We start from the raw sequence: 17510 nt of genomic DNA on the forward strand, positions 1-17510 counted from the left end.
CCTCTTACCGTTATTATCTCATTCATTCCTTCCCAGTGCTGCTATCACTTCTCACTGTCCCGCTTCACTGTCATTTAGACTTTGCCTCTCATTATCATTGGCTCTCACCCACTTCTAGGTTCCCATCTTTTCCCTGCCACAGGATGCCATGACACTCATATGAAAAAAACTGATCGATCAGTAAAATTATTATAGTTTACTTAAGAGAAACGGAAGTAGCGCAAAATAATTTTACACCTCAGACCGGATACAACGTGCAAGAGAAATTTGCGTCAGTACTATAACGTGGAGGTTCCAGAGCCCTAATGATAACAGAGACACTTTACATCATGTTACTGCCAGCTACGTCACTTTATAAACTACGTTTTATCCTCACACCGCATTTCACTTACGTATTTTACGTGCACAATTAGGATAAATTTGAACCGAGACCGGAATCTTAGGAATACATCGTAAAACTTGCCGCCATTCGCTCTGCATAGCCGTCTTGGAAGCCGTGGCTGCGATTTGGTGCCAAAAAATTACGTATTCAACAGTTTCTTTAAGCCTATGGGTAACACAATTTTGCCAAATAATAATCACAAAATTTACACTACTGCATTACTCATTCGTTCAGCTTGCAGTTTAAATCACAGAATATCACAGATATAGCCCTCATCATCAATTATCAGTCAATTTATTATTTAGAATGAAATTTTCACTCTGCAGCGGAGTGTGCACTGATATGAAACTTCCTGGCAGATTAAAACTGTGTGACGGACCGAAACTCGAACTCGAAACCTTTGCCTTTCGCGGGCAAGTGCTCTACCAACTGAGCTACCCAAGCACGACTCATGCCCCGTCTCACAGCTTCACTTCTGCCAGTACCTCGTCTCCTACCTTCCAAACTTCACAGAAGCTTTCCTGCGAACAATGCAGAACTAGCACTTCTGGAAGGAAGGATATTGCGGAGACATTCCCTGCAACATCCCTACAAGCGTTTCAGACATTGTCTGACCACACTATATATATATATATATATATATATATATATATATATATATATATATATATATATATATATATATAGCCGATGAATCTGACTACAGATGACTATGCTCACCAAATGGCTGAATAATACACTACTACCCATTACAATTGCTACACCACAAAGATGACGTGCTACAGACGCGACAATTAACAGGAAGAAGATGCTGTGATATGCAAATGATTAGCTTTTCAGAGCATTCACACAAGGTTGCCGCCATTGGCAATACCTACAACGAGCTGACACAAGGAGAGTTTCCAACCGATTTCTCATACACAAACAGCAGTTTACCGGCGTTGCATGGTGAAACGTTGTTGTGATGCCTCGTGTAAGGAGGAGAAATGCGTACCATCACGTTTACGACTTTGATAAAGGTCGGATTGTAGCCTATCGCGATTGCGGTTTATCGTATGGCGACATTGCTGCTCGCGTTGGTCGAGATCCAATGACTGTTAGCAGAATAAGGAATCGGTGGTTTCAGGAGGGTAATACGGATCCATGCTGGATCCCAACGGCCTAGTATCACTAGCAGTCAAGATGACAGGCATCTTATCCGCATGGCTGTAACGGTTCGTGCAGCCACGTCTCGATCCGTGAGTCAACAGATGGGGACGTTTGGAAGACAACAACCATCTGCACGAACAGTTCGACGACGTTTGCAGCAGCATGGACTATCAGCTCGGAGACCATGGCTGCGGTTTCCCTTGACGCTGCATCAGAGACAGGAGCGCCTGCGATGGTGTGCTGAACGACGAAGCTGGGTGCTCGAATGGCAAAACATTTTTTCGGATGAATCCATGATCTGTTTACAGCATCATGATGGTCGCATTCGTGTTTGGCGACATCGCGGTGAACGCACATTGGAAGCGTGTATTCGTCATCGCCATACAGGTGTGTCACCCGGTGTGATGGTATGGGGTGCCATTGGTTGCACGTCTCGGTCACCTTTTGTTCGCATTGACGGCACTTTGAACAGTGGACTTTACATTTCAGATTTGTTATACGACCGGTAGCTCTACCCTTCATTCGATCCCTGCGAAGCCCTACATTTCAGCAGGATAATGCACGACCGCATGTTGCAAGTCCTGTACGGGCCTCTCTGAATACAAAAAATGTTCTACTGCTGCCTGGCCAGCACGTTCTCCAGATCTCTCACCAATTGAAAACGTCTGGTCAATGGTGGCTGAGCAACTGGATCTTCACAATACGCCAGTTTCTACTCTTGATGAACTGTGGCATCGTGATCGTGTTGAAGCTGCATGGGCAGCTGTACCTGTACACGCCATCCAAGTTCTGTTTGACTTAATGCCTAAGCGTATCAAGGCCATTATTACGGCAAAAGATGGTTGTTCTGAGTACTGATTTCTCAGGATCTATGCACCCAAATTGCGTGAAAATGTAACCACATGTCAGTTCTAGTATAATATACTTATTCAATGAATACCCGTTTATCATCTGCATTTCTTCTTGGTGTAGCAATTTTAATGGCCAGTCGTGTATATACATACCTTACATATTCAGCCATTTGCTGTGTATAGCCATCTATAGCCGTCTTAAATTCATGGGCTGTGTTAGGTCCGCTGGTGACGGCGAAAATGTTGTAAAGAAACCCGCTTTTGAGGTTTTCCGAGGAAGCACCCTTGAACTAATGGTGCCTCCATAAGTCCTGCCAAATGAAAAAAGATCCAACCGATTTGCTCCACTTGCCTAAGCAGAAGGACGTGTGTAGTATACAATCTTTTACCCTGTACTGTAGGATAGTGACATTTAGACAATTTTTCTGTTGGGTGTACAAATGGTCTGCAGGCCAAGGGCTATCGAGAACACTTGACTCCACTTTTTTTTTTTATCACCAGTAGGACCCGAGATACGAGCACCGGAAAATCCCGGTTCTATGCACGACGTTTAAGTTTGTTATCGCATGCATATCGATTTGAAATAATGGAGGTAACTAAATTTTCTCAAGTTTCAAGAATACAGGAGGTAATGTCCGGTTTACCATACAGTTTATTCTTAACTGACTGCCTGGAAGCCGTTTTATCCGAAAGAACCTCGGAATTGTCGTTTCTAAAAAAAAGGAATGCTACGGTACTTGTATGGTGTATTCGATTTTCTTTCCTAATCTTCTCGAATCGGAAATAGTGTTTAGCCTCTATTCATTTCGTCTTAACATGACACCCTACCCTAACCCTCTGGTTCGTACAACTTACTATCAGTATCACACACTTGACCATTGTTATAGTGTCCTGTGGTTTCGTAAACAATCTATTCCATGAGCAAACGGTACCTTCCCAGAACTGCACCATTCAATCTATGTCTAAGCTTTGCTTTATCTGGAGCAGATAATGCAGCATTATGCTTCATTTTTCAACACAATGTTACTTATAAGTCTGTACATCACATGACTGACTCCACTAGTACAACATTAATCCTGTTGTCAAAGGCTATTAGATTATTATGCGACGTGCACAATTTTACAGTTTTCTTCATTGAAAGCTACAGTAATGAGCAATGATTTTACCAGACTGCGGTGTCGATCAGTTCTGACTAATAAGAGTGTTTAACAGGATGGTTCTACCTCTTAGATAAACACGTCAAATGAGAATACTTTCTGCTTACAGCTTTCCTCCAACACATTAAACTGGATGTTAAAGGACGCATCACACTTTTCTGTTTCACTCCCTATATCACGTACTACTCAGTGGATAAATCTATTCGGAATAACAAGCCTATCAGTAAATATGCAGTCTAATCAACCAACCTGGCAGGATATGTTTGAAAACTTAATAAACCACAGAATAATGTAGACAGAGAGGTAAAAATTGACACACATGCTTGGAATGAGATGGGGTTTTATTAGAACCGAAAAATGACCCCATATTGCTAGAAGCGTGAAAGATCTCTTGCGCGCGTCTTTTGGTGATGATATTGTGCTCAGCCGCCACTTTCGTCATGCTTGGCCTCCCAGGTCCCCAGACCACAGTCCGTGCGATTATTGGCTTTGGGGTTACCTGAAGTCGCAAGTGTATCGTGATCGACCGACATCTCTAGGGATGGTAAAAGATAACATCCGACGCCAATGTCTCACCATAACTCCGGACATGCTTTACAATGCTGTTCACAACATTATTCCTCGACTACAGCTATTGTTGAGGAATGATGGTGGACATATTGGGCATTTCCTGTAAAGGACATCATCTTTGCTTTGTCTTACTTTGTTATGCTAATTATTGCTATTCTGATCAGATGCAGCGCCTCTGTCGGACATTTTTGAACGTTTGTATTTTTGTGGTTCTAATAAAACCCCATGTCAGTCCAAGCATGTGTGTCAATTTGTCCCTCTCTATCTACATTATTCCGTGATTTATTCAGTTTTCAAATTTATACTGACTTTTTGATCACCCGGTATTTTATTTAGTAGGTGTCTACATGGTACCAAACTTAAAACTTTACCAAAGTCGGGAAGGACTGAATTTATTTGACTGCCTTTATCCATGGCTTACAGGTAACAATCACTGACTTTCTATGTCAATATTTTAAGAATGGAACTGTGAGTACAGAAAATAAGACAGTCAGTTACCAAGAGAACAAGAACACTCTTGAATCTTCCAGCCAGATTAAAACTGTGTGTCGGACCGAGACTCGAACTCGGGACCTTTGCCTTTCGCGGGCAAATACACTTACCTGCGAAAGGCAAAGGTCACGAGTTCGAGTATCGGTCCATCACACAATTTTAATCTACCAGGAAGTTTCATATCAGCGCACACTCCGCTGTAGAGTGAAAATTTCATTCTAGAAACATCCCCAAGGCTGTGGCTAAGCCATGTCTCCGCAATATACTTTCTTCCAGGAGTGCTAGTTCTGCAAGTTTCACAGGAGAGTTTCTGTGAAGTTTGGAAGGTAGGAGACGAGGTACTGGCGGAATTGAATCTATGAGGACGGAGCGTGAATCGTGCTTGGGTAGCTCAGTTGGTAGAGCACTTGCCCGCGAGAGGCAAAGATCCCGAGTTCGAATCTCCGTCTGCCACACAATTTTAATCTGCCAGGAAGTTTCATACCAGCGCACACTCTACTGCAGAGTGAAAATTTCATTCAGGAAAACTCTTGTCCCACATGTGAAAAAAGTACATCAAAAGCTAGGGACATGTGAGATCAGTGAACACCTATTTATTTTTAAGACAGTAATTCCTGACTCAAATGGTTCAAATGCCTCTGAGCACTATGGGACTTAACTTCTGAGGTCATCAGTCCCCTAGAACGTAGAACTACTTAAACCTAACTAACCTAAGGACATCACACACATCCATGCCCGAGGCAGGATTCGTACCTGCGACCGCAGCGGTCGCGCGGTTCCTGACTGTAGCGCCTAGAACCGCTCAGCCACTCCGGCCAGCAATAACGTGTGGTATTTTTTTTTCATTGTTGAATCAGGATCACTACGGAGCGCAGGTTCGAATCCTGCCTCGGGCATGGACGTGTGTGATGCCCTTAGGTTAGTGAGGTTTAAGTAGTTCTAAGTTCTAGGGGACTGATGACCTCAAAAGTTAAGTCCCATAGTGCTCAGAGCCATTTGAACTATTTTGAACCACACGTTATTGATGAAGGAGTAAACAACTGTGTAAATATTAGTGTTTTCAATGCATTAGAATTTAGCAAGTCACCATAAAATACAGCTGCAGATAATGTTTCTTTTTTCAAAAAAAATCAAGCCACTGTGATCACGGCTGAAGGCCCTCCACGCCAAGAATGGCAATAAATTAGGAATGTTTAAGAACTCGCTGCAATTACAACGTACAGGTATTTAAATATTAGAAACTAAGTGGCCACAAGCATAGCAGTAGGTATCAGACGCCAGGAATGGCAGTAAATAAGATTTTAATGCTTACTGATCAAACACAAATATCAAATTAATTTTTTTTAAATACAAACAAAGGTTAAATGAAAGAGACAAGCAACTGACCACCAAACGGGTGAAATTAGATGATGGTAACACAACCCTTGCACTGCTAGATTTATTCCAGAAGGCGTCCAGAACTATCAACTAGACATACATAACCTTTAATGTTGGCGTTACGAGGTATGGTAATAAATAATACAATAATAAAACACAAGGACCAGTAACAGACAGTGCTCCAGGAATCGACCTCTGAGAAGGTCCGGGAACAAACACTTTCGCGAGCGATGAGATAGGCAGCCAAGAGTTGCATTCACTTCACAAGATGGTAACTCAGACTAGTGGCAGTCTAACAAATAACTAATGATAATCTTGCTGAAACTACCCGATGTCCGATAAACCAGTCGCAACGATGGAACAACACGCCAAATCCGGAACCGGCGGTTTACACTACGTCCATAAAATACTATGTTTAGAGCGCCCTGAACAAGAAAGGAACCACTACCAGATTTCCGTCCGATTCCACAAACCCGAAAATCTGAACAAACAAGTCACAGTACAGAACAGCAGACAAACTAACAGTAACTAAAACCCCACTCGATTTGCGTGCGAGGCAAAACCGAAATGTAACCAATCAGAAACAGCAACCACACGTCATTGTGGAAACAATCGCAAAGCGAGCCAAAACCAAGTACCAAATGAGTGACATCAAATTCATTAGCCACACAAACGCACACTGAACTGACTGTGACCACTCTGACGACGGTTGGCAGAACGAAACAAATCTCTTCACTGCTTTATTATTTCACAGCTGAGCAACCACACCGTCTAATCACTGAACCAAGTGCTTTTAACACAGTAGGGTCTTCAGGTACTAAGTGGTACGCAGATCGACCAAACTGCACATGACGGTGCGATGATAATCTGTCATAACATCACATACGTACTACGGGGACCACACGGGTGACTGACTCCACTCTACTTGGATTGAAATGCACTCATCTTAGAGCTTGCTGGGTCTGGGTTACGACAAGGCCGTGCACTCTCCTGACCACAGCCCTTCCATCTGGCAGTCCATGCGTACCGCCAGCGGTCCTGGCGTGCTCTCGCAGTGCCCGGACCTGGCCTCTGCTGAGTCACTAATCGAACTCGCCACACTCACACGACACGAAAAAACAGCGACGTCGCCCCAGAGATATGGCAACAGTTACTATATATCGATAACCGCCGCTGCTGCCATTAGAGGACAGGTAACGCTTGCCAAACGAGTGGCTCCAGTCAAGACGAGAAGAAGACAAACAACCGCAATCATGCCAACTAAAGGATACGGTCTGGCCTCCAACAGAGGGTGGAAACTTACCAACAGCACCAACGCGCGCCGCAGCACGGCTCGATCAGTAAACAAGATGTAGGAAACAATGATATGGAATCTTAAGGGAAATGAAACTGGAGGGTCTTTTAAGTAACTATCAATTTGAGTTAAGCGAAGGTAAACGCACCAGTTGCGCAGTTGTGACGTTGCGCTTGCTAATGGAAGCAAGACTTAGGAAAAATCGAAACATCCTCATAGGATCTGTTGACATAGAAAAAGCATTCGGTAATGTTAGGTGATGCAAGAAGATGGAAATTCTCAGGAAGACAGGTATAGGCTAAAGGGAACGAAGGGTAACATACAAAATGTGCAAGAACCAAGAAGGAAGAAAAGAAAGAAGCCTAAGAACGATGACCTCGGATTTGAGATGTTATAAGACATGGAAGTAGTCTTTCGCTGCTATTATTCAATCTATACATCGAAAAGCGGTGACGTAATTAATAGAAAGATTCAGGAGCGGTACTGAAATTCGGGGTGATAGGATGTCAATAATAAGATTCGTTGATGAAACTGCTGGCGTCTGTGAAGGTGAGTAACGATCACAGGATTTGTTCAATGGGATGGACATACTAATGCTCACGCAGTATTGATTGACAGTAAACCGAAGAAAGACGATGGTAATAAGGTGTGTCAGAAGTGAGGTTACCGGTAAACGTGACACCAACATTGGCGACCAAGAAGTACAGATACTTTGGAAGCAAAGTAAGACATAACGAACGACACAAAGACGACATAAAAAGCAGACTAGATAAGGTAACGGGTGCTTCCCTGGCCAAATTTAGTCTGCTAGTATCAAACGTCAGCATACTCTGAGGAAGAAATTTCTGGGAATGTACGGTTGGAGGACAGCATTGTGTGTAAGTCAATTATGGATTGTGGGAAAACAGATAAACCAGAAAATTGGAGCGTTTGGAGACTAGGTGCTGCAGAAGAATGTGGAAAACTACGTGGACCGATAAGATCAGGAACGAGGTGATTCTCCGCAGAATCGGTGAGGAGAAGACATGTAGTTAATATTGAAAAGAACTAACAGAACGATTGAACGTGTGTTAAGGCAACAGCGAATGACTTCCATGGTCACTGAGGGAAAACGAAGGAAGGAAGTTTAGCGTTTAACATACCGTCGACGCCGGCAGCGGTGGCCGTTCGGTTGTAGGCACTTCAGTCCGGAACCACGTGACTGCTACGGTGGCACGTTCGAATCCTACCTCGGGCATGGATGTGTGTGACGTCCTTAGGTTAGTTAGGTTTAAGTAGTTCTAAGTTCTATGGGACTGATCACCTCAGAAGCTGAGTCCCATAGTGCTCAGAGCCGTTTGAACCATACCGTCGACATCGTGATAAATAGAGACGGAGCACTATCTCGTAATGTTTCAAGGATGGGGAAGGAGATTGGCATTGTCCTTTAAATGAACCACCCGAGTATTTGTCTGGAGTGATTTATGGAAATCATGAAAAACCTTAATCAGGATGGTCCGATGCAGATTTGGACCGTCGTCCTCTAGAATTAGAGACTTTTCGACGTAAATGCTTGGTCTGTCTACTGGATAATAGGAGCAGTGGATCTACCCGTTTAGAAAACAATAACAATACGAATAATATTCTCGGAAATAGAACGAAGAGAAGTGAGCCAGAGAAAGCAGGACTGTTGGAGAGAGGAAAGAGAAAACAGTCAAATTTATGTATACATGAATGGAAAGAGGAATGTTACATTTAAATGCCTCGTTGATGTCGTCGGAGTCAGTTACGGAACGTTAACTGATCTGGAGAAAAATTTTCGAAGGAATTTACTGTGGCATGTCGTAATGCCCTCCCCGTCCTTCAGCTTAGAGTGATATTTAAACAATCGCTCCAAATTCAAATCCAGATGATCGGACGGCATTTGAATCCTCCGTCTCCTGCATGGAATCCGCTGCCTTAGTCACGTTATCCACATTTTTCGGTAACCTAATTTCCGACAGTACTAACGTCCTTACTAAGACAAATTATTGTCTTTACTTTTAGCACTGACCTATTCTTTGCGAGCATCCGAAAATACAGCTCCCGAAAGCTGACAGTCACACCCGAACGTAGATAACGAAGATGATTTAAGGTCTGTCTCTAAGTATGAAACTGGGGTCCCTATTTCGGGACGATTCCCGACGTTGCGGAACCGCCATGCTTCGTAAAATTTCCGGAGAAAATACGACTCTCCGGCGAGGAACGCGGATCTCCGGCGCTTTAAGTGTGACCGAGAGGCCGGCCCAGGCTCCGGTCCCATTATTTACGGAGGATCTTCCGCGACAGCCGCCGTAAGCCCTCTGGTAATCCGCGTACGGCACGGCTTCTGCGCGCGCATGTAACGGCGCATGCGCTACAGGCCACGTCATGTTTACGTGTCTAGTAGCTGTGTTTGCTCACTCGTGATTCCTGTTGCGCTACCTCAGTTCACAAATCACCTATGTAAAACGTTATCCAGTTTCCCAGTATCAATTGCAGATTGCCCATCTAACAGCTTCCAGAGGACAAAAAATTTTGATTTTCAATATATCACGTAACTGCGGACCGAATTTAAAAATTTTAAATGCTGTCGTAATCTACCAATTAAGAAGTATAATCCAGTGTTTTACAAGCTTAACAGAATAACATACGTATTACTGTTAGAAACTGTGTGTTTGACTTGATGGAGTATAAGTCATGGCACACAAACACCTGGGCTACAATAATCCAATACTTGAGAATGAGAGAACCTTTTGCGACTTCCAACAAACATTAAACGTTATTTCAAACCTTTGTGAAATTTTTTCTAGTCGACACTCCTCACAACTGAGGAAAAAAAAAATTATCGCTTGCTACACTTCTGCTATTCATGCAGCAAAACTTCAGGATCAGTCATAACGTTTTAATTTATTACTTCCTTACTACCAACTGTACTCGCTACAAAGTTTGCAGACAGTATCTACATATATGACTTTATATACTTACAAAATTATATCATTACACGACACATAGTTGAGGAGATAGGGCGTCATGAGCATTTCTATGCATGGAAAGCTAGTGTTTGTCAAATAACGCTCAGTGAAACTTCAACGTCAGGCATTATGTTTTAATTTACTATTTCTTTACTGCTAACTCTCTTCGCAACATATTTATCACATAGTATCTACGTAAGCCACTTCATGTGCCTGCAGAATTATCTCATTGTAATACACATAGTTCGGGATACAGACGTCTTCAACATTGAGATGAGTGAAAAAGTAGCGTTTACTTAAAATGGGGCGCAGATATCCCAGGCTATATTCGTTCAGTGTTTCATCACTTAGCGACTTCGCACAAACTTTAAACATAATTTCATATCTTTTCTACACTTTTTCTCCCTTACATCTTAAAGTCAAATATTTAAAGCATTAACGCATTTGCAAGTTAATCAGGAATTTCAAGCTGTTTAACACATGAGAATCGGGAGTTTATTGGTGACAGACAAACATCTATGATATCGAAAGACACTCTGAACGTTTGAGTAGTACTATACATGACTTAATGTTTCGTTGTTATAACAACTATGAAGAGTAAAACAGAGTGTATTTTAATAATAAGCAGGAAGAATTTCCTGGGATTCTGCCAATCTGGCTAGCAAGCCGAAAGCCGGTTAGTGACCAAATACATATAACTGTAGAACGCAATGAAGTGTTTCCTATTTAACATTATAACTATCTTCTGCCAAATTCAGTTAATGTTAGAGAAATTAATTATTTAAAAAAATTTCTATTTATAAACGTTAAGGCAGAACTTTCTTGCACTTGGACTTAAGACAATTTTGTGTGACCTCATTCTTCCTGTTCTGAGGTGTCCCTGGTAGATTCGGAAATTTTGCGGAACTCATTGTCCTCTTTGTCCTTATTCTGTGATGTTGAATATTTACAGATTTCATCTAGAGCATTACATTTTTCTATTTATATCGTAGGTGATGAAAACAACTTTTCTCTCATAAATTTGTAAATTCAGTGGAGGTGTACACAGTGATTAATCCTTTTACATTTTTAACCTTCTCTTTTGAGCTGACATTAACACTCTTCATCTTTTACCAATACAGTTACCACTCAAATCTTTTCATGTCGCTCGATTCTTTCTATCCCATCCCAATCTCTTCATCTCGCGGTACATGATATACCGCAAATTCACAGCTCGATGTGTCGGTGTCAAATATTTTCCATTGATTAATAGGCATAATGCAGTGACCTAAAAAAGAAACCTCCAAATTGTTGAGATTTACGATCTTACCAACCTATATTTTCCTTCTTTCGTACCGAGTAGTAGGATTTAATTTGGCACGTGGCCAGCACACTGCATTAAAAAAACTTACATGGGGAAGGCCTCAGACACGGCCAACCGATTCGGCTCAGATTTAGCAGGTCGCTTGTGTACAACCTAAAACAAAGGTCACGTAAGATATTTTGGCTCAACACCACCCTGTTTTTGTGGAAATCACCCCTAAAGGTTATGTTGAGCAATCGACTCAAAACTGGCGGAATCGATAGACAATTGTAAATAGAGATTTTTCATCACCAGGTATGGGATCCACAAACGAATACTTTTCCAGAAATCGAGGAAAGAAACTTTTATAGTTACCGCTTATGTACGCACATGGTAAAAACACTTAGCGTCGATAGCGTATGACACGAATGTTCAATCTGTCTGGTACCTAACTGTCAATGGTAAGCAAATCAACCAATTTCGCCTTCATCGTATCCACCGCGCCCAATCACCGCTATGTTCCACGTGTGGAGTGCCAGACAATGATGAACATCGGTTTGTTTGAGGACCGGCGGCGGAGGTTTGGCATTTGGTTCGTCGTATTGTGGATTTTCTAACGCGGGACATTCCGGATCGGATTACTCCGCTTTCATTATTATTTCCGGAACGTGACTATTTTCCTCGGACAAAGACAAATGCTGTGAATTGGATTCGCGGACGTGCCATTCACTACCTGTTTGGACAAACTGTAGACTCTGTACTCGATTTTTGGACATACCTCAATGACCGTCATTATGTCGTTGTCCGTCACTCAAAATACAGACAATTTTTCTCGAACTTCCTTGGGAGTGCTTTCCACAATCCGCCTCGCAGCTGGAATGTGTTATCCCAAGACAGAAGAAGGTTTCCTGTTTGAACCAATGAACACTTCTGAACAATTGAACGGAACACATCAATTTCGAGAAGACGTGACTCAACATATTACCAGCGGGGCGCAGATGGCCTCTGATCAATTACACAACAAGACTAAACAAATAAAGAAACAAAAAGTAAAAACAATAAAACTAACAATAAAATTCAGAAAAAGGAAGATTTTGTTTTGTTTGTAAGGATAGCCCTAACCTTGATTTCCCATATTTCCCCTGGTATATAGGCAGCTCTCTGGAGTAGGTTTAGACAGGAGCCAACGCCTGAAGTGGACCAGATTTTTTTGTTATAGGATGAAAAGTGGCTGTGGCACTTAGGTTCTTTTTTAGTTCCATTTTATTAAAGGGCTTTCTACAAATTGAAGAGAAAAATAAGAAATAAAAAGTTGGTAGAGCACAAAAAACAAAAAGGGGGTTAAGGCGTAAAAAATGGGGGAAAAAGAAAAAATCAAAAAATGGATAAAAAATAGCGCAACGGCCAAGGTAACTGGCTGGGAAGCGGAGAAACCGGGTTCGAATCTCGAGAAAACTGTACGGTTTTCATTTTTTTCATATCACAATTCGTACCGATAGGAAAGTTAATAAGGAACCTATCTCAGCACAGAATAAAGGTAGACAAACGAATTTCCCAGACGACGTGAATTAATAAAGAGTTAAAATTTTAAGCCTTGTCACATGAAAACCACTCCGAATAAGAGTGCTGCGAATTCCTCCCGAGGGACCACAGATAGCCAACCGTGCGACGCTTGTTTACAGTGAGCCACGGGACAGAATGCACGCGGGGAGAGTTGTGTTGTCCCGGTTGCCTGTTCGTCATATCATGGTTGTGAGCCTCGAAGAGTGAGGGTGTCCAGCACGAACCTTATAGAAGTCACTCTGAAAGAGTTGTTTTCTGTCATTAGGCTGCCGCGAACCTCGAGGATCGTGAGGTCTGGCTATCATCCCCTAGCGAAATAGTTGGAAAAACAATCGCCAAAGGATGTCCCCAAGGATCCGTTTTAGGGCCCCTCTTCTGGGACATCCACATGGAGCCACTATTAGACAGGTTACTACAAAGTGATGAGGTGCTAGAGGTGATAGCCTACGCGGATGACCTCCTCCTGTTGGTCGACGGCCGTAGCCGGGAAGACATTGAACCGAAAATAGAGAGAGCCATAGATAAATTCCAACAATGGTGCAACACGACTAAAATGACGATCTCACCCAGCAAATCCACATACCTGTTGCTAAAAGGACATCTAATCAGAAATCCCACCGTCAGAATTGGCGGCTCACCAGTTCTCCGGCGACGTGAGACACGCTATCTAGGAGTTATCATTGAGAGGTGGAGCTTTGGGAAACACATTGACACCGTAACACAGAGAGCTCTCCAGACATTAAACAACCTCATCTCAATAGGTCATAAAGGATTCCATCTCCCACCACACCTGATTAAACTTTACCACACTAGCATCCTAACCTCAGTTGTGGGTTACGGATCGGGAGTCTGGGCGCACAGGCTCACGAGGGTTGTGCCCGCCATGACAGTGAGAAGGGTCCAGAGAAGCATGATATTGAGATCTGTGGGGGCCTACAGAACATCTCCAGTGGGCCCTATTAGTCATAATGGGGCTCTGCCCTCTGGACATCAAAATAAGGGAACAAGAGGCTTGGTACTGGGCCAAAAAGGGAAATCATGAGAAAATTGCAGACATCATGAATATAACGGTGGGGGATAAAAGGGAAATAAGGAAAGGAGGGGAGGAACTTTGGCAGGAGTCTTGGGAGGTAGAAGAGGCTGGACGTAGAACTTTCCAGTTTGTACCTGATGTAAGGGAACGCTTGGAAATGAAATACTTTCAGCCCACGCGAGGTTGTTGTTGTTGTGGTCTTCAGTTCTGAGACTGGTTTGATGCAGCTCTTCATGCTACTCCATCCTGTGCAAGCTCCTTCATCTCCCAGTACCTACTGCAACCTACATCCTTCTGAATCTGCTTGGTGTATTCATCTCTTGGTTTCCCTCTACGATTTTTGCCCTCCACGCTGCCCTCCAATGCTAAATTGGTGATCCCTTGATGCCTCAAAACATGTCGTACCAACCGGTCCCTTCTTCTAGTCAAGTTGTGCCACAAACTCCTCTTCTCTCCAATCCTATTCAACACCTCCTCATTAGTTATGTAATCTACCCATCTAATCTTCAGCATTCTTCTGTAGCACCACATTTCGAAAGCTTCTATTCTCCGCTTGTCTAAACTACTTATCGTCCATGTTTCACTTCCATACATGGCTACATTCCACACACATACTTTCGGAAACGACTTCCTAGCGCTTAAATCAATACTCGATGTTAGCAAATTTCTCTTCTTCAGAACCGCTTTCCTTGCCATTGCCAGTCTACATTTTATATCCTCTCTACTTCGACCATCATCAGTTATTTTGCTCCCCAAATAGCAAAACTCTTTTACTACTTTAAGTGTCTCATTTCCTAACCTAATTCCCTCAGCATCACCCGAATTAATTCGACTACATTTCATTATCCACGTTTTGCTTTTGTTGATGTTCATCTTATATCCTCCCTTCAAGACACCATCCATTCCGTTCAACTGCCTTTCCAAGTCCTTTGCTGTCTCTGACAGAATTACAATGTCATCGGCGAACCTCAGAGTTTTTATTTCTTCTCCATGGATTTTAATACCTACTCCGAATTTTTCTTTTGTTTCCTTCACTGCTTGCTCAATATACAGACTGAATAACTTCGGGGAGAGGCTACAACCCTGTCTCACTCCCTTCCCAACCACTGCTTCCCTTTCATGCCCCTCGACTCTTATAACTGCCATTTTGTTTCTATATAAATTGTAAATAGCCTTTCGCTCCCTATATTTTACCCCTGCCACCTTCAGAATTTGAAGGAGAGTATTCCAGTCAACCCCACACGAGGTCTGACCCATTTTCTCGCTGGCCATGGACCCTACCCGACATACTTATGTCGAATTTGGAAGAGGGCTACACCAGCGTGTGACTGTGGCGATTCGGAGGGTACGCCTGACCATGCAGTTTACGAATGCCCCCTCTTCAATGATGTTGCGAACACACTTCGACACAGACTACCAAAGTATGACACATATCAACTGCTTGGACGGGAGGACACTTTCCAGGTCTTAGACACATTGGGCAACGAGGTATCACGGAAAGTTTTAACTGAATAATTGAGGGACATAAACTAAATACCAAGACAACCATCACTGATTGCGTCCAGAGCCCTGTTCCCATGCCGACTGTGCGTGGACTGGCCGACTTTTCGTCTTAGTTGGGATCCGTCACGCGCAGGACTAGGGGGAGTGGGGTCAATACCACCGATAATGACACGCACCTGAAATGACGTAGGATAAGTTAGTTTGTAGGACATAGTTTTTAGGAACATGTGCTAGGGACTGCAGCGAATTAACATCGTGGCCTGCCCAGTGCCAGGGGCACGCTCTTAGGGAATAGGTCGAAGAGCAAGGCAATTTAAAAGTAGGTTTATATCTTTCACTGGCACACATGTGACGCTCCAGACGATAGGCATTAGTTATAAGAATTAGATATAAGCTATAGATATTAGAAATTTAGATGCCCATTGTATGACAAAATTAACTGTAGCTCACTCAAAAACTGTAACTAGCTGCAAACTAAGTATAACATGTATAAGTATTATGACCTACTAATGATATGAGGAAGTGGGTTAACTTTGTATAATTGTAATGGTCTTGTTAATAAAGAATTTTAAAAAAATTTTAAAAGTAGCATATGACTTGTACTGTATGTAGTTCGTAGTAATTACCTTTTCTGTTTATGCCATAGTAGCTAGTTAATCTGAATGATGGAGGAAGTACACCCTACGACCAGCGCTGAAATATATGGTTGGGAGCCTGTCACAGACGATGGTAAGCGGTAAGTTACCGACGCTGTGTCCATAGCGCTAGCCAGGAATCATCCAAATTGGAACCTACAAACATTGCAAATGAATGGAGCAACAACAACCCTGAAGAGGTTCATAAAATGGTTCAAATGGCTCTGAGCACTATGGGACTCATCATCTATGGTCATCAGTCCGCTAGAACTTAGAACTGCTTAAACCTAACTAACCTAAGGACATCACACAACACCCAGTCATCACGAGGCAGAGAAAATCCCTGACCCCGCCGGGAATCGAACCCGGGAACCCGGGCGTGGGAAGCGAGAATGCTACTGCACGACCACGAGCTGCGGACCCCTAAAGAGGAAGAAGGAAATAAAATTGTGGGAGAATGAGATCGTTAAGAGAAGGACAAGATACCACAGATACCAGGCGATACGCAACTGGACATATGACCGATTTGTCGAATCTCGTCGTCGTAAAGCGAACGTAACAACGAGAATACTCCAGGAGTGGGCTGCAGGTGCAGCCCTTCAATATACAACCAATAAGGATCTTACGTTTGCTGCATCATTATCTTGGGCAAGGAATTTCAAATCGGAATTTAAAAATTCGTCAACAACACGTCACCAAATACGTCCCCCACAAGGAGGTATTAAATATAGAAGATATACAGAAAGTGGCGGCTCTTTTCAGCAAGCAAACGGCGTCACTTGTGACCGGTTTCAATTGTGATTGCGTGATCAACACCGATCAAACAGGATGCGAGAATCTGGTGAACATTCGACGCACGTTATCGCATAAGGGAGAAAATCGAACCTTTCTCGCAGCTGGTAGTAAAAAGAACTAACACATCCGTACACCGTGTAATATGCCATCACAGCCTCCGGAAAATTGTTGCCTAAGGTTTTCCTGTGTTTACGGGAAACGAATGTTACATTTGGTCCGCAGGTTATAGAAGAGGCCAATCGGATAACCGACTGGTTGAAAAATGTTTGCATTACTTGCTCCAAATCCGGGAAATTGACAAATGCGATTTACAGTACATTTCTTGAGACTGTTTTAAAACCATACGTTTCTGATAACAAGTTTTGTCTAGTATTAGATTCCTGGGACGGACAAACTGATACTTTAATGTATGCCGGTCGCGGTGGCCGAGCAGTTCTAGGCGCTTCAGTCTGGAA

Source organism: Schistocerca americana, chromosome 7, assembly GCF_021461395.2.
Source record: "Schistocerca americana isolate TAMUIC-IGC-003095 chromosome 7, iqSchAmer2.1, whole genome shotgun sequence".
Classification (NCBI taxonomy): Eukaryota; Metazoa; Arthropoda; class Insecta; order Orthoptera; family Acrididae; genus Schistocerca; species Schistocerca americana.